General features: G+C 36.0%; 1 protein-coding gene across 6 annotated transcripts in view; it reads left to right on the top strand.

Moving 5' to 3' along the window:
• tiam2a (TIAM Rac1 associated GEF 2a) overlaps positions 1 to 19576 on the top strand; it is a 66455-nt gene that overhangs the window by 5973 nt on the left and 40906 nt on the right. For 4 of the 6 annotated variants that reach the window (XM_056767612.1, XM_056767613.1, XM_056767616.1 and 1 more), the window contains exon 1: positions 18328 to 19045. The gene's annotated coding sequence lies outside the window, so the exon portion shown is untranslated. Of the gene's footprint in view, positions 1 to 17749; positions 17829 to 18326; positions 19046 to 19576 lie in introns of those variants that run through there. The other 2 variants (XM_056767618.1, XM_056767619.1) reach the window with 2 other exon arrangements.

Raw genomic sequence — 19576 nt, forward strand, 5'->3', positions numbered from 1 at the left:
AGAGGTCAGACTTACTCTTCTGCAAGCTTTAAAAAACCTTGGAGGTTTCATTCCTGCAGTTATGCCAAGCATTTAAATCTGTGCTTTTGCCACTCGTTTGTGATTTAACAGAAGAGAAAATAACATGTCTTCTCACTTCATCTACAAAATGAGAAATGACAGTTTGAGTATTTTGATTATTAGTGTTTCTGTGGGATAAGAATAAGTGATGAACAAGAACAGTGTTTGTGTATCACTCACGGATTGAAAAAAAACTGAAATGTAAAAGAGAACAGATATAAGTATAGGCAATAACATCCACATTCTACGATTTTAAGAGTGAGTAAGGTTCAAGTAGTGAACATTAGTTAATGCAATGAAATAATAATAAACAACAATAAAGCATTAATCCATCTAGGTGAATTTTACATTCTAAACGTAATAAACCGACAAACATAGACAATTAACATAGTATATTTGAAAATTAGCATGGACTAGTATAGTCCTGAATCTGTATTTTGAGATTACATGTTGGCTCTCTCCTTGTGAAATGCATCTTGAAGGGCAAATAAACAATGCCCCATATGCAGGTGTCTACTGCTTTTGTAAATAAGACTATACAGAAAAAAACTACTGAAGAATATTTTACCAAGCTCAAATTCAACTGTGCCCTCCACATATTGAATAAAAAACACTCACAGACAATGAAGATGCAATATAGTGTGAGTCTGTGTCATCAAACAGCCACTTAAATGACTTAGTGTAACCCAGCAACCAAACACAAGCAGATCTGATAAACACCCTGAGCTCCACTCCTCAAACCGGATTGGTACTCTCTGGAGTAAATCTAAATGGTTATGTGACTGCTTTATTTTTATTGCTAGACTGTGCTGCCTGTCATTTTAGGCGTGTGTGAAATGTTCCACACCGTGTAACTAGAGTTTGTTCGTTCAGTCTCTAGAGAGAGGTGGATTCAAACTTTGTTTCTGATAAATCGCCTTATTTAAGAGTAAACAAATCCCCATCATAACACTATTATGGAAGCGGATATTTATTTTCAGTCGTATCGCTGGAACTAACTGGTAAGTTAAAGTTGTTTGTGTTTTTGTTTGTAATCCTTCTATTTGCAGTTCTGATGTGAACCATGCAGCTCAGTGCTTTGTTGTTGTGAAGACCCTCCATTTTTTATATTGTAACACAATATAGAAATTTTTCTATAAAATGCTGTTGAAATATATATTTAAAAAATATTGTTATCAGCATTATTCTTTAATACAAGACAAACGGTAAAAATTATCAGAATATATTGAATCGGATCAATGCAGTCTGCTAATAAAAGTTTAATACATTTATAAAAGACACAAGCTTATATCTTATACAGTATGTAATGTCTTGCCCCTGCGAATAATGTCGTCTTGCTCTGTATGTAAAATAAAAATAACAATATTCATTGTGTATTGTTTGTTTAATATTATATTCGGTTATGAAAGGATCACATTAGTTGATGATTTACTGTATTCATGTAAGTTCTACATCTGTATTACTACCAAACACAATGTTTCTTATAGAGCAGTGTAAGAAAAAAATTATAACCGCTGATAGTATACCTGTATACTGTCCATTTAGCATTCAACTGATGCTCAATATAAATATGTTGTTAATGGGGTTGTTATATACACACCTTGGATGTCAGTCAGTCTCATATTTGTAAAGTGCAGTAGCGAACCGTGACGTTTGAGCCTTGGCCCTCTGCGCACACATGAACAACAGGAAGTTAACTAGCCAGTATGTATTTCTTGATCAATATGGCTAGCCACTAATAATATAACAATTTATATTTATTTATAAATATTAATTTATTCAATTAAACAATTTTAGAAATGGGTCCTGTAACTTTGTCGCATTTAAATTTAGCCAACTAATGGTTCTTCTACTGGTCCTCCAAGTAAAAACGACTCAAAAGGTCGTTTGTGCACATAGCTTATTACGACAACAGATGGCGTTTAAATGTAAGCTCCCTCTAGCGATTGTTATTCAAATGTTACTATTGCGGTTTTATGTAGTCAGATAAGGACGCATTTAATTTTACATTTGTTGGTTTAATAAATGTTTATGGATTCAAATATATTTTTAGACCACCTGACCCCAATACCACCCTTACCCTAAACCTAACCACTTGTCAACCATTAAACACAACACACGAGTAAAGTACAGTCACATGTATTTATTCCATAAAATGAACAAAGCAGTTTAAAGCCATACGAGAACTTAATACAAGGAACTCCGCGAAGCGACATCAACACATTTTTAAACAAACTGGAACATTAGAATGCTTAATCGGTAACGAGAGCCAAAAGCATTTAACAATTAACGCTGACGCAGTGACGCTGTCTATCACGAGACAGACGAAGGCCAATGATATTCACTATTAAGGCTGACAAAACTTGGCGCCAGATTTGAAAATCGGGAATCACAGCAGAAACCGGGAGAAATCAGAATCTTTTCAGAATCAGAATTCACTGCAAACACAAGGAATATTTTTTTCAGCACATGGTACATACATATATACATGACATGAAAAACTGGAAGAACAATTAGTAAGTATAAATAAGTAAAACTAGAGGTAACACTACTACTAATAATAATGTTTTATAAAATACGGATGAAGGATTTATGTAAAGATTTGCGCATTTACAGTATATACATTTGTAAAAATTAAAATATACATATAAATAATACTTAAGAGAGGGAGAGGCGATAATTTATAGTGGAGCAATAAATTACAGGAAAAATAAACAGGTAGTAATTTCTGTGCTAGCTGGAGATGGCATTGGGGGAAAAATGGTTTCAAGATATTCTGATGCAGGTGCGTCACTAGACCCCTTTTACTGGGCAGTGCAGGTTTTGAGGCAGGCTGGAAAGACACTTTCTGGGCCTTTTGCTTTCGTGATCTGTTTCCAGAAGACTTTGTGTACATGATCCTCACAGATCTGAAGTGCAGGGTGAGAAACAGTAGAGGGGAGGGAGGGTGTTGATGGCTGTGTTGTGATATGGTCAGAGAGGGTGTGTGGTTTTAGACCAGGCTTTTTACACTTACAGTAGAATTAATTCAAGTCGTCAGCTAAAAGTTGATTCTCCACAGTGCTGGGGGATGGTGACTTGTAACTGGTGATGGCTTTCAGGCCCTTCCACACTAATGCAGGGTGTAGTTTGGAGTTTCTCTTAGCCACCTTTATCTCCCAATTCAGTGTGTATTTTGCCTATTTTTACAAGGCTTTGACCCAACTCCTGTAGGCTTCCTATTTTGGCCTGGCGATGCTGTTTGAGTATTGCCCTGAACAAAGGTTTGTCGTTGTTAAATTTTAAACAAGTCCTGGTTGGAACACACATGTCCTCACAGAAACTGATGTAGGATGTGACAGTGTGAGTGAGTTCACCCAGGGCATTGCCAATCAGGGCAGTTAAAGCAGGCTTGTAAATCCCGCTCTGCTTCATTAGTCCATCTAATAATAGATTTTACTATAGGCTTAGCAGATTTAAGTTTCTGCTTGTAGCCTTGTAGAAGACGAACCAAACAATGATCAGAAAGTTCCAGGGTCACTCGTGAGTGGTATCCCTCCTTTATCCCTCTGCTGTGTAACATGTTGCTGTTCCTGGTGGGGCATGTGATGTGCTTTCTGTATTTACACTGCAAAAAATAACTATCTTACTTAGTCGTTTTTTCTTGTTTTCCAGTAAAATGTCTACAAATTCTTGAATCAAAATACATTTTCTCTCGTTTTTTATTTTCTCTAGTCTTGTTTTAAGCATAAATTCACTGAAATTTCATTTTTTTTTAATAAAAACAAGCCCGAAATTCTGCCAATGGGGTAACAAAAATAATCTTGAATCTAGGTTAACCTTTTCTTAGTCACTCAATTCAAGATTATTTTTCTTAACCCATTGGCAGATTTTTTTCACTGAAATTTCATACTTTTTGCTTAAAAACAAGATTTATATTCTAAGGTCAGTTTGCTCATCAAGAAAATGCTTCATGATTCAAGAATGTTTAGACATTTTTACTGGAAAATAAGAAAAAAGACTAAGTAAGAATGTCAATTTTTGCAGTGTAGGCAGTTCGCCTACTTTGAAGTATGTACTATTTTTGTGTTATGGTAAAGTATATATATTTAGTGCGTAGCAAAACTGTTTGCATGCACTGGGACAAACTAACGCGAAACAGACGGGGCTGTTGTTGCCTAGACGTCACTGTGATCCTTAACTGTCACAAACATCAAAATAGAGCTCATCCTTGCATTTAAGTATTTAATCATTTATAATTTTGTGTGCAATGTTTACCGTATACTAACATTTATTAATTAAGTGAAGCATCTAGCGTCACTAAACTCCACCTCTAGGTGATGAATCGGTAGGGCAGCTACCATTGTAGGTGAAAATGCCAACTGAAAACACAGAAACAGACAGAATGATAACGAAAGAGATGTCGAAAAGTAATAAAGTAATTTTTCGCCAATCCACTTCAGTGTGACAGTACAAAATATGGCCTTCCATAGTTTTCCAAAAGAATTTGACTTGTAATTATTCACAATTTTTTTATTTTGAAGTGGGATTTATGCTAGTGGTATTTCCTGCTAACTTGAACTGTTTTTAAGTCTTGTATTAAACTTAATCCTTTTAAGGAACCCCAGGTCCAAGCCTCAGTCACCGTAATAATGATTTATATGAATATGACACAAAATTCAAATGAGCTTATTAAACTCATTTGCTGAATTAATTTCATTGATAACTTTTTTTTTATTTTAAGGTATTTTGTACCTCCTGGGGAACAATAATGCTATAATAACCTTAGATCAACTATATCACTGACATACTTGAACTTTGCGGTCTGAAAGGCCAGGGACCCAAAAATGAGATTTTGTCATCATTTACTCACCTTTGAGTTGTTCCAAATCTGTATAAATTTCTTTGTTCTGATGAATACAGAGAAAGATATTTGGAAGAATGCTTATAACCTGTCAGATTTATTTAAGACCCACCATTGACTACCATAGTAGGAAAAAACTACAATGGTAGTGCCCCAGAACCGTCCTACATTCTTCAAAATGTCTTCTTTTCTGTTCAACAAAACTATTTGCTTCCTACTTTGGGAGTCAATGGGTGGTAAGATCTGTATGGTTATAAGCATTCTTCCAAATATCTTTCTCTGTGTTCATCAGAACAAACAAATTAATACAGATTTGGAAAAACTCGAAGGTAAATCACGACAGAATTTTCATTTCTGGGTGAAGTTTCTCTTTAAATTAAGCATCAGTCAATTTTTTGACACCTACAGTAAATTTCGTAGATATGTTTTATGTTATCAGTTAGGAACTACGAGGTCTGAAATACATATGTGACCCTGGACAACAAAACCAGTCATATGGGTCAATTTTTTGAAATTGAGATTTTTACATAATCTGAAGGTTGAATAAATAAGCTTTCTATTGATGTATGAGTTGTACGAATATGACAATATTTGGCTGAGATACAAAAATCAGGAATCTGAGAGTGCAAAAAATCTAAATATTGAGAAATTGCCTTTGAAGTTGTTAATCAGGGGCACTGTGGTAGGCCGTCCACTCCCAAAAATAAAGTTTTTATATATTTAAGGAAGGAAATTTACAAAATATCTTCATGGAACATGATCTTTACTTAATATCCTAATGATTTTTGGCATAAAAGAAAAATCAATAATTTTGATCCATACAATGTATTTTTGCCTTTTACTAAAAATGTTTCTGTGCTACTTAAGACTGGTTTTGTGATCCAGGGTCACATATTTTATGTTTAATGGCCTGGGACACACTACAAACATGATGATGATAATAATCTTAGAACATGATATTGCTGTCTGTCATAATTGAACAATTCTATCATTTTATCGACAGTAAAAATATTTTTATTTACAGTCTTGCTTAAGGGACACTAATATAATACTGCAATACAGTTTATTGTCAAGCTGTTAGGTTCCTGTTATTTATTATTTATTGTCAAACATTCTCAATTTTTCTGATTAATGTCCTCAATTTAATTTCATATGTTGGTATTAATCAGGGTTTATAATGTTTATAATGATAATACCTGGACTTTCAACTGAAACTTACAGCTTTAATGTACGTTTTCTTTTACAAAGCAGCTGATATTGCCATAGCGACAGCAAAAAGCTATTTGACTGCAGAGTTATTTCAAGCGCAGGGCTGCTGCTGGGTGTGAGTGTTGCAATGGAACGTTCTAGTGGGTTTCGCCTCTCTTTAGTTTCAGGGACCTTCTCATCTTTCTATCACTGTTCTTCAAGCCTGTCAGGTATTTACATGACAATAAACTAAATTGTTATTGATGTTGCTTTCCTCGTCATAATAAATGGCAAGGAATGCAACGCTCAATATGGCCGCTCTAGCGAAGGAAATTCCGCCTTCCAGTAAAACGAGCCAATCGTCGATCAGTAAAGACTAACTCGTGAGGCGATTGCCAGCCTGAGCGCAGGCAGATGAGGCGACCTTGAAAAGGTGATTTTTAGGGCAATTTATACTTGGCAAACCAAAGTTATGATACAGTTCATGTCATGTTTAATTATTGATAGGATTTAAAAAATATATCTGCCTTCCCAAATTCAAGTAGATAGGACTGTTGACTTGACGTAAATAGCGGCCCAGAGGTGTTAAAAACATGGCCGCCAAGTGCCACGACTTCCGTAAACAGAATTTGACTGTAACTCAAAGGATGAATGAATGAAGGTTTTTTGTTGCCTGACAATAAAAAGAGCATATTGATATGTTTTAGGGAACCTCACAAAGTTTTTTGAGAGCTCTGCTTGCTATTTTGTGTGCAGTATTTATCAGACAGTGAGTGAATGGATTGTGGGCTGTCTGTGGGCATGCTGTTTGAGACTGAGCAATGTGCAAATCAATCCTCCACATACCTTAAGAGTCAAATATAGAAACAGCTAATGACTAATGAACTCTAGTCTCGCATAGCCAGAAGTTCAGACTGACGGCAGAAGGTCTGGTCATGTCACTGCTTTCATTTTTCCTATTTGACTGACATGTAAAGCAATCAATCCCAGTTCACTTTGTTTCACCCGGACCATTAAAGAACGCCACACACACATCTCCCGGACATCGTGTGATGACATTAAAAACTCCTAAAGAATTTATATTAAAGTGTGCCACATGCATCAGACAGTCAGCCAAAATACAGTGGACATGATATCTGATACATATTGCACATAAATGTAGATATAATACATATGTACACTGTATACTGAATGTCCATTTATTTTGAGCTCAAAATCACAAAGTTTTGGTGTAGGTTCACGTGTTAGTTAAAACTAGCAGTACTAGACATTACATTAGCAATATTTGTATCTTGTTAGCATGCATAAGGCAATAAATAATACAGTCATGACCAGTCAGATCATTTTCTAGTTCAAGTTCACACAGGCATGGATGTCATATGTTCTTCTAATATTATCTAATGTCATGTTTAGTTGTATAATGAGTGTGTTTGTTTGTTTCTTTAAGCATGCCATCCAATATCATTGTTGTCTTTTAGGAAAATATCATCCAACTCATCAGGGCCACCAATTTTACAGCTGTGAAATAGCTGATGATGATCATTTGTTCCACCCTAGATGAAAGCTCAGTTTGTATTCCATTAGTTTCCCTTTTTCGCACCACAGTCAGTCAGGGACGGATTAACGCAATGCCCAGGGCACTAGACTAGCAGGGGGTCCTGGCAAATTTAATGTGTAAATATTTCATTTATTTTTGCAGTTGTGATGTATTAACCGTAGCGAAATAATCCGAATGCATTGCCACGCTGTTGAGAGGGATATCTAGAGGCGAGTAAAAACACAGACCTTCAGAATGAGAACCTGCTCCCAGCTCCTTTGACACTAACACCCTTTGTCTTTTGTTTCTATGTACCTGCCTGCTTAAGGAATTACAACAATAAGTTGCCGGAACCCTGGTTTGTGCTCTTACATAAGTAGCTTGTAGCGTTAGCTTGGAAACAAGCAATACATGGATAAGGATAATCTTTCAAAATATTGGTACACCACTATTTGTTGGTCAGTGTGGTGCTTTATGGTTCAAATTTTGTTTCCGAGACATGTGGCTTGGATGTGAACCCATGTGTTAAAGAGGTTGCATTGGCACTGATACGTAAGAGTCAGACATTGTTATAAAAGCAAAGAATGTGCTGACAAAGACTAACTTTGACATTGTCTTAAGCTTTCTATTTACAGCCGATTTACATTTTATTGTCTCTTTAAAAGCTTGTTTGAGTTTAAACTTGTTATAAATAGCCACATTAAATGTTCATGCTTTCCCTTACAGGTTAGCTTAGAACTAAATTCTAATCTACTTAGTATTTCCTAAACATCTTTATCATGGACGGATGGACTGTATATGTGTTGCTATTTCTGGAAGGCCGACATTCACTTGTCATTTAAGAAGCTTTCATTTAATCCATTTTGGTTCAGCCTCCACAGCTTTAAAGTCCTTAAACAGGAATTCAAAACCGGCTGTCTACTTTAAGGCATGTCAGACCTACTATTTCTCTGCTGAACAATTTGTATGTTGCAATATTATTATATGTTACTTGTTGGCAACCGCCATTTTTAAGATACAATAAAGCTTTAAAAAATCACAAGCGGTTTATAAGTGTTTATGTCATCGATTAAAACGTGAAAATACTTGGGGGAGATGGAAACGGAAGTGCTAAAATGCTAACTTGCTTCCGGGGTTTGCATACAAAAATATGTCATCTCTGCGTTCTGCCTATGAGAACGGCTGATTGTTGTAAATATTAGCTATAGGTTGGAATAGCCTACGGTTGTCTTGAATCTCAAAAGGTGATGTTTTTTTTACATGTATTTGGTTGTTTCAAATGTGAAACTGTCAACCGTATTGTGTTGAATTTATAATCATACTTTGGCTGTTTCCTAGTCTCAGCCACACGCCCAAGGACCGGTGGCTGAATGCCTGATGCATAAGTCACAGTTTTTTGGAAACACTTCTGCACGTTCAAAGTCATCATATGACCTCTTGACCGGGTCTTGGCCAAAGAAAGCTGCCAAAGTTCCAAGACCTTCAGTATGAAGGTTTGTCCAGGCAAGACTTGCTGTTTCCTTGAAATTTACTTTTACATAATGCTGATCAGGGGCCCGTTCTTCGTACGCCGCTTACTATATCCAAGATCAAATAACACTTTCAAGATGATATAATCGCGCTTACTATGATTTTGCTAATTTGGTTCTGCGATCACACCTGTTGTGTTTGATTAGTATAGCTGGATTAAATTGTCTGAAATCATTGCGCTCTCACGCGTTGTTTGGACAGGCAGCATATATGGATAGAAGAACCATTGATCAACAACACTGCTTTTAACTGGTTGTTACATCTAAAGCTGTAGTTAAGTCCATATTTTTTTTACAGATGCTTTAAGATGAAAACTAATTTTATAAACCTATTTAAATGTCAGGAACACTTCAAACGATGCACAAACAGAGATCTCTTGCAAAGTTTAATGTAAGATGTCTATATGTTTGTTACATTGTAAAGCACCCAAGGGATCCTATTGGTAAACTTCTTTCAGATGAAAACAGTTGGAGTTACACCAAGTTTAGGTGCTAGATAGGAAAAGGATCTACAGTACCGCCTACACTTGATTTTGAAATTCTAGGTATTACCAACTGGCCAGAGCCCTGAGAGTGTTCATTCAAATAAACGATTTAAGTGCATGCAACGTACATTAACCGGAGATGACAGAAAAAACATAAACAGAGCAGCGGTTTTATTTCTGCTTTGACAGATGTGAGACAGCGAAGAAATGGAATGGTGAGAAAACATTGTGATTTAAACCAAACTTTAAGGTCCTTTGCCTGCATAGTGTAAATTCTGTCTGGTTATTGCGCTTCTCATGTTTACGAATGATGTCTGCATGCATAGAGTAGGCGTTCTCTTGTGGCTGTTCATGAAACAAAAAGTTTACAGAAAAAGTTTAACCAATGGGGGGCTTTGGGGGGTACATTGTGGAGGAACAGCAGAGGGCATGGGATGGCGGAAAGTTGTATAAAAAATAGAAAAACCTTGCATTAGAAGTATTGTGAAAACAATTTTTTCACTTTCATTAATTTTACGTGAACTGTCCATTTAAATTTTGTGCACAGACCAGACAAGAGCTGCATCCTCCGGAGGTCACATTATACTTCATCGAGGTAGTCTCATTTAAGTTCTTTCATTCTTTAGTTTCATTTCATTCTTACCTTGAAATGTAACTGTTGCCTTTTTGAAATAAAACCAGAAATAATGACGTAAATGTGTACATGACGTATGTGTTCATTACAAGAATCACATAAATTACACATTTAAATCGGATACGATCACTAAACATTTCTATTGTTCATTTTTTATATTGAATGTTTATTGAGCGTTGCACTTGAACCTTAGCTGTCTTCTTTGATTCCTATGGCCACCTTATTTTAACATTGAGGTCTACTGCTAGACCGCTGAGGACAAACGTTTCCAACACCAAAAACTACAGATAGGCTTTAAGGCATTTCACATTATCACAAATTTTATTACACACCACAGAAAAAATGGAGGGTGCGATCCTGCGTGAGAAAATGGATACGAGAAACCGGTTAATTGCGTGAGTCTCATGGCGAATGCGTGAGTGTTGGCAGCCCTAGTTTTGCCTGATGCCTTGTTGTGCGAGACCTGATGCCTTGTTGCGCTAAATATCTGTATCGTTATCTACATGGATATTGTCATCAACGACAAAGACTCTATCTGCGCCCAGTACTAGTTCTGATAAAAAGTCACCAAATTCTTTGATAAAGTCTGTGTGGTGCTCTGGTGGTCTATACAGTAGACAAATGTTTTATCCTTTATATAAGGTGTTATATACAGTACCATAACCTCAAAATAAATGAGTAATGCTAAAATTATTACTGTATAGTGCATCAACACCTCCGCCTCTGCCTTTTAGATGAGGCACATGTTTTAGCCAAGTTTCTGTCAGACAGAGCGCATCTATTTTATGACCTGTGATCTTACCATTAACAAAAAATTGCTTTATTAGACTAAACAATGAACAGGAAAGCCCATATTTCTGTCAATCCTTGTCATAAACACTAGCTGCAGTCAAAAGAATGAGTCCGATCATCCATTATAAGAAAAAAGCTTAACATTGCCTACCGAACTAACAACTAAGCAAAACTAAATTTCTATTAAACCTTAATTGTAATAAACACTACCTACTGTTAAAAGAACATGCACTTATTCCGGGGATAACAATAGTCTCACATTAAGCTTGTTTTTTTTAAAGAAACCACATAACATGGCTCAAGGCAGCGACAAACTGAGAACATAAAACTTTTCTGTTATCATGTTTTTATTTGATATCAGTGATAAATAAAATGTATTTAATTTGGTTTCCGTGGTTGTTGTTTTGGTATGTTAAGCTGTAGGCTACTAAAACATGAACTAAAGCACAATGTCTTTATGAAAGGAGCACATTGTCAACGAAACACAGACATCAGTTTCACTCACTGCATGCGGTTCATGTCCAGCATCTTTTAGTGCTGGGGCGGTTCCATATATCAGTTTCAAATGATCTCCAAATACAGTGTTATATCCACCATTTATATAACATACTGTATTGTGCACAGAAATACTACTTGATACACCAATTCATTTTTTGACAGCACGTTTAACATTGTAAAGAAGTCAGAATGCATGAAACAGTTTAAACGGCATCCCTTTAAACAGAAGCTAGTGTTTATTACAAGTAAGGATTGACAGAAATTTGGGCTTACCTGGTCGTTGTTCAGGTCATTATACATAAGTACTTTGAGTTTGTCATAGTGAATTCCTATGGAGAAAATCACTTGCTGCCGTCCACGTGATAGAAAACAACCTTTCAGTGAGCTATTTTTAGAGTGCGCACGAGAAGCCGCATCGACACAGGCAGACTTCTCGGTCTTACTTCTCTGTGGCGATGACTGTGTGCGGTTTTTTGAAAAGTTGAAGGGACATGTCCCCCTTGTCCCCAGTGGAAATAACGCCATGTCAGGTTGCCGCCTCCCTCTTTCAGCTCCACCATCTGGACTGGTTACGGACCTCGGAACAATGAGAAAAGACAACATTTTTTAACCATATGGTGTGAAACCTGTACAAATGGGATGTGTACATGTGTTGACGTTGTCCTTCAGGTTGTCATCATAGTTTATCACCTGTTAATTTAAATCCTGTATAAACAAGAGTTGTTTCCAACACGTAATAACCTACATTTATGGCGGGGGCTACAAAGACAGTGGTGCCTGCAGGAGGCACATGAATTCTTTATCTGGGCATGTTTATTGTGTATTTTTTACACCATTTAAAGCCTTTTATGCCAGTAAGTATCCCAGAAACCTTTATGATGTCAACTCAGTGCAAACTGTTCTAGTGTAACTACAACCTACAGTATAGTTCAGTTTTAATTGCTTTGTTGCAGGCTGTACACATTATTATATTAGACCACAATTGGACGGAATAGTGTTGCTTTATGTATAATTGCATAACTGCATAACAACAACGGAAGTGATATAATTGAGAAGAAATATATTTCATTATACTGTTTGCATAGGTTCATAATGTGATGAGTGACATATAGGCTACCGAAGTATCATTTTCATGCATCTCATCCTCTTCACCTGGTTTCTAATCTAAAATGTGTTAGTGTCTTCATTTACAAATGCACCCCCTATGCCCCTTCAACACAAGAGCGCCTCAAACGCTTACAGTAGTTCAAGTTCTCTTGTGCTAATGTGATGTCACAAGCCGATCAGACTGCATAGCACCACAAAAATAGGGATCTTCGGAGTGTTGACCGCACAATGACATAAAATGATTTACGTGATGTGCAGATGAGTAGTATAAAACGCAATCACTTTCTTTTCACTTTAATCACCAATTAAACCCATGTCCCCGATGCTTAAATCTGCCACTAAGGGACGGGGCAACTCCAAAGGTGTAAAGAATACCACACATTAGATATCCTTTACAATTACTAAATCAGATTTCAAGTGTTGTTGGCCTGTTTATTACTTATTCCACACTTTGTCCCCAGAACAGTGACAAACACACAAAGTCGGACTGGGAAGATTGTTTTATGTCTGATTAAAATTCAGCTTGCACTTCCAAAGACTACTTCTTAGCCCTCATGTTTTGCTTGTTTCCTGTTTACACTCGCCATGTTTGTGTTCAGTACAACCCCAGACATTTATTGAGTGACTGTGATTGTAAAAAATAATATTTTTTCTAATACATATTAAACATCTATTTTACAGAAAAATGTCACAAGACAAACCTAAAAGACAAGACTTTTAGGCCCGGTTTTCACAGACAAGGCTTAGTTTAAGGTAGAACTATGCCTTAGTTAAGTTAGGCAATTTATACACTTTTATTAAAATGCCTTAAAAAGAAATACTGCTGGTGTGCATCTTGAGACAAAACAATGACAACAACATATTTTAAGATATATAAGATATTTAAGATAAATAAGGGTATTTATTTTCAATTAAGACAGCTCAAACATTTGTCTTAGTCTGGGACTAGTCGCCTTGTGTGTGAAACCAGGCAAAATATGTTGTACCAGCAATATCTCCAAATACATCTCTCCTACCTACAGATACATGTCTACACAATCTACCTTAATGTATGAAAAAATATTTATTGAAGCGCTAAATAAATGCTTAATTCATTCATCCATTCATTCATCCATTCATCTATTCATCCATCCATCCATCCATTCATTAATTCATTCATTCATCTATCCATCCAACCATTCATTCATCCATCCATTCATCCATTCATTCATTCATTCATCCATCCATTCATCCATTCATTCATTCATTCATTCATCCATTCATTCATTCATTCATTCATTCATTCATTCATTCATTCATTCATCTATCCATCCATTCATCCATTCATCCATCCATCCATCCATCCATCCATCCATTCATCCATTCATCTATTCATCCATCCATTCATCCATTCATTAATTCATTCATCTATCCATCCATCCATTCATCCATTCATTCATTCATTCATTCATTCATTCATTCATTCATTCATTCATCCATTCATCCATTCATTCATTCATTCATTCATTCATCTATCCATCCATCCATCCATCCATCCATCCGTCCATCCATCCATCCATTCATTCATTCGTTCATTCATTCATTCATTCATTCATTCATTCATTCATCTATCCATCCATCCATCCATCCATCCATCCATCCATCCATCCATTCATCCATTCATCCATCCATTCATCCATCCATCCATCCATCCATCCATCCATTCATCCATTCATCCATCCATCCATCCATTCATCCATTCATCCATTCATCCATCCATCCATCCATCCATCCATTCATTCATTTATGTAGATTATGTTCAACATAAGCACGTCAATATTTATAAATTTTGCTAACAGAGATCAAATGGTACAGTGGTGCTGCCTTTAAGCAGCACCATTGTACCATTTCCTTCTCTTTCTTGGTTTTTCCGATGAGTGAAGACCATGTCAATGTTTCGATTGAGGGGTCACCTCCTCTGGCTGCAAAAGGTCAATCACAGCTTAATCCGGTTAAAGTTTGTCTCTCCCTCCTGTCCAAATGTGAACAAATGGAGCATGGAGCAAATTCTGTCTTCTATAATAGAACAGCCTGACTTGCCCTGACCTCTCAGCGCTCACACATATGGCTCGTACATATGTTTGTTAACTCTGTTCCTGTGAAGCACAGCGTCACTGCTGCTTCATATCAGATTTCCTGTCCTGCTGAAGGAAGATAAATGATCTTGACTAACTGTAGCAATAATCACTTTTACAAACCCTCTGAGCTGCCTAGCAGTGTTATACAATGTACACAATATTGCATCGAAAATATAGATTAGACTCATTAGACAATAAATTAACAAACAAATGGAAATTTGTTTTGCAGAGCTTACTGTCATGTATTTAACTTTTTATGGACATTGTTGGCATCTCAACCATGAAGTAGTTAATTCAATTCTTTGGTTCATAGAGAAATCTGACAAAAAGTTAGGCGGATGGCTTTTTTCATTTACAAAGCAAAGCAGCATCAGAAGTACCATTAAAGTTTATAAATGAAGATTTAAATGGGAATCTAAATGATTTCTATAAATTCAGATACAAGATGTTTGGGAGTGGAGCACAGTCAGGCAGCTTGAGGGGGCTGCCTGTGAACATTGTTTAGGGCTACCGCTTCAAATGCTCGAATGCTCCCCTCCCGAATAGCACTTTTTGTCAAGCAATATTCTCAAGGTTTGTGGCCAGCTTCTGCATCTTTGATTGTGGGGCTCATAGATAGAGCTTGTTGAGGGTGCTGAGATGGCTTTGGCCTTTTCTCAGCCCCCCGGTTCTGTGGCTTCCAGGAGGGATTCAGGAGCCCACATGGCAGCTTTTGGCCTCCTGCATATGAGACCCTTACAGTGGTGGCTATAAAGGGTTATCTTCGAGGGGAACCTGTTTCGTATGATCAGGGTTACATGCAGATGCCGTTGTGCCCTGATTACATGGAAGAAATCTTGGTTTATATTTATTAATTTAGGGATGCATCAGTTTTTTTTTTTTTTTTTACATTTTTATGCATTTGGCAGACGCTTTTATCCAAAGCGACTTACATTGCATTATCCTATACATTTATACTTAGGCATATGCAATCCCCTGGGATCGAACCCACAACCTTACCACTGAGCAACAGGAAAGCTGTTATTTGATTTTATTAATGCAGTCGAGCGTCAACACACTCCGTCTACTCGCGGTGTGTTGTGGGTAATATTAGCCGCTGGAGTCTGCATTATTCTGCACTTCAAATTTCTACCCGTAGACCATCTGGGAATCTTTGGAATACTCTTTTCAACATACTACGCTTTGGGATATACTAATTCTATTTTTCGAATAATGTGTAGGACGGATTGCATGCAAATTGGGACACAGCACATGGGTTTCTCTCCCAAGCGCATCACGGTCACTTCTTTTACTGAAACAATAGAGCGAACTCATTGTCCATCAGCAAAACCAAGACTACAGGAGTGAAATCGCTGTTGGCCCTTAATGCAGTACCATATTACTAACAAACATCCACCTTTGAAAACTAAATATGTGTCTAGTTATGCTTAGTTAACAGACAGCAAGTGAGGGAGGGCTTACTAGCTTTGTGTCTATCGGTGTATAGCACGGGTATGCCAAGGTAGAGGAGAATTGTGTTATCTACGAGTGGTTCTGACAGTACAGCATTTATTTTGTAATGAGTTCAAAACAGCCTTTATTTATGTCAAATCAATGTGAAAAATGTCTCCTATTTGTATCTAATCAGTATTTTAAAAACAGATTTTATTTATGTCTAATCGAGTCATGCAGTTTTTTATTAGTCAAGCTGCCATTGGGTCAATATGATATTAACCCTTATGCACTGTCTTGGACATTTTTGTCCATTTCAGTTTTGTTGTCTTTGCCGTTTTATGCAAACATAATTAATTTGGCAAAAGGTGTGTATTTTTAATGGAACTTTGATACTTTGCTCTATTTTGCTTTCATAAACGTTTTTTTGTACATACATTTGGTACACTCCGATTGAACAAAAATATCCTTATTGAAACCTACAATTTTTAAATGTTTGCCATGCAAGCATAAAACATTCCATATAAAGATCCTTTGATTATGTTGGCAAAGTGTTCAAAATGACGAAAAATAAATACATTTCGAGGAAATTCAACATGTTCAAATGTGTACTACTTACATTTTGCTTATGCTATTTTCTCCATTTTAGTCTATGGAGCATTTCCGTTTTTCTGTTTCTGCTGTATTATACAGCACTGCAGGCAAACCGAACAAAAGATAGAGCTATAACTGTGTTAATGTGTTAATATAGATGTCAAAGTTTGGTTTGTATGTGTGTACTGAACTATTTTTGTGTGCGTGTATATATACAGTTTGAAAGAAAGACATATTTTACAGCAAATCACAAATCCAACTCCTTATATTCAAGTCACTGTAGCTTACTAAGATTTGAAAATATTTTTCATTCAAAATTATTTGATCATCCCTTGTTTGCATTTTATTCATTTTTAATCATTTCTGTAACTGAGATAAAAGGTGAGCTTGATTTTGATGTAGAAGAAGCCCCCTCAGTACATTTTTCAACATAAAGGCATAATAGATGTGGCATTATGTTAACAAGCTAGGTTAAAACTCTGAATGAAAAATGAATGAATGTTTGGTAGTTTTGATAATAAATGTTTCTGATGGATATATATAATTTTTATTACCTTGTTTGGACATTTTTTTTTTCATTTTCAGCCTGTATGTTTGAGTTTTTTTAATCATTGCACAAGGGTTACATTTATCAGTTGATTAAATAACTATTTTTTCCTTTGGTCTGTCATTGCTTGAAAGAAAAAAGATATAATATGCATTATTCATTAGAAAGGTTTTGAACTAAACACATTCACTGCTATGCAAAATGTACTCTTTTTATGGGTTTTAGCAATTAGGCCTAGATTTAGTTTAATACATATTATAATATATACAATAGTTTATACCTATCTATCACCAAGGATGATTATTTCTTCTGAGCTTTAAACCGCTGTTTCTTTTAAGCCTGAAGTTGTGGTACATCTCTTTCTAAGACTAGTTTTTCATTCCACAGATGACTGTAGAGTTGTGGCGGAGACAGAAACAGGAGGAGATTGTGACCATGAAGAATACAGGGCCATAAGGAACTGTGGGTAAGAATCACCAGAAAGCATCATTGTCTGACCTGGGCCCTTATTCACAAAACATTTTATACCACTGAGAGCTCTCCTTAACAGCAGTTAAAGGTTTTAGTCAAGAGTTTCCTCTTGAAACACAACGCTGCTGAGAGCAACTTTAATTTAGGAACAGACAGAAATCTTAATCTAAGAGAAAGGGCAGGGTTGACCTTGTTGCTATGGATGATGTCAATGAAGCTTACTGACTCTGACCACAGTGATTGGCTGATAGAGAATGGGTCTCTGTCAGTTATTTAATCATATAAATATTAAAGAATGAGTTATGCTTTAAATTAAGATCTTAAAGTACACTGTAAAAAAAAAACGTAATTTTACAGAATTTTTCTGTTTTATTTGACAGTTTTTTTCTGTATTTTTGAAAAACAGGAAAAAAATGTCTAATTACAGAGATAAACTGTGGATTTGTTTTATTTTACGGATTTTCCCTGTATTTTTGAAATACGGGGAAAAAATGTCAAATTACTGAAATAGACTGTGATTTTTTTTTTACAGATTTTTTCCGTATATTTAAAATATGGTTAAAACATAAAGAATGGAAAATCTACATTGTTTATTTAAAAAAGTATCTATTTTTACAAATACTTTTTATCATACAGCCTACAAATAAAACGGATATGTGACCTGGTGTGACATTAATTGATGAATATTACTAATGTTGTTTGAAGATTGTGCCCGTGAGCCAGCGCCTCTGATAAAAGCTGCATGATTAAGAAAAACACAAAGCTGTCTGTTATTAAACACAAACGAACGAAATAAATGCTCTTCTGTTCAAATATAAATGCGTCCATGACGCGATATGTTTTTAAACTACTTCGTCTGAAAGAGCTGATGAGTCAGTTTTAAATCTGAAAGAGTTCGTGGCGCGCATCAGAATCAGACTTCACTACTTTGACTGACCAATATTATTCCGCTTGTTAAAGTAGTTCTGCTGCGTTCAGTGCTTTGCCACGCATTTAATTTCATAATTTAGTACGATAACATCATAGAATACATTCTTTCTTTAAGTAGCCTACGCGCATATTTAAATGACAGCTATGAAGATTTTATATTTTTGAAATGTAAGAAGGATACACCCTCACAAAGCACACAGTGGAGCAGCTGCGCAGTGCGCGTGACCGTGACAGGACCTCACCTCAGAATTACCGCCAATTTTTGGATTAGAGGCGAAGCAGGTAAGATGTATATTTCTAATTATATTAATACGTGTAAGTTCTAGCTTTTCATTTTTTAAATGTATTAATATTTACCACATTTGGTAGCAGACCAGTTATCGTTTAACGGTAACCTTGAAAATGTTTATCTTACAAAGTAGGCCTCAGTTGATGGTAATGTTATTGTGCATATTTTTCTCTTTGGGTGATTTTAACCAAGTCCTACTTTATGGTTTGTTAGTTTTGTGGTTTAAGTGCGTTCTATTGCATTTTAAGAGTTTGAGAATGATTTTGAGTAAAGTTAACTGTTAAATGTAAACGCTTTCCACACATAGTAACTGTATACGTTACCCAAATAATTTAGCTTCAAAATCTGGTATCGTTACAAGTTAAATGGAAGTAAATGGAGGAGCCTGATAAAAAGTGCTCTTTTAACGTACACAAAAAGAAGTCTGACGGATTTAGAGGGTTTTGCATCCGACCTCTTCATTTTGTTAACGTTGACTTCTTTCTAACTTACTTGCCAAATTAGCCGTTGGCGAATATTGGATT

The sequence above is a fragment of the Triplophysa dalaica genome, chromosome 15, assembly GCF_015846415.1.
Source record: "Triplophysa dalaica isolate WHDGS20190420 chromosome 15, ASM1584641v1, whole genome shotgun sequence".
In the NCBI taxonomy this organism is placed as follows: Eukaryota; Metazoa; Chordata; class Actinopteri; order Cypriniformes; family Nemacheilidae; genus Triplophysa; species Triplophysa dalaica.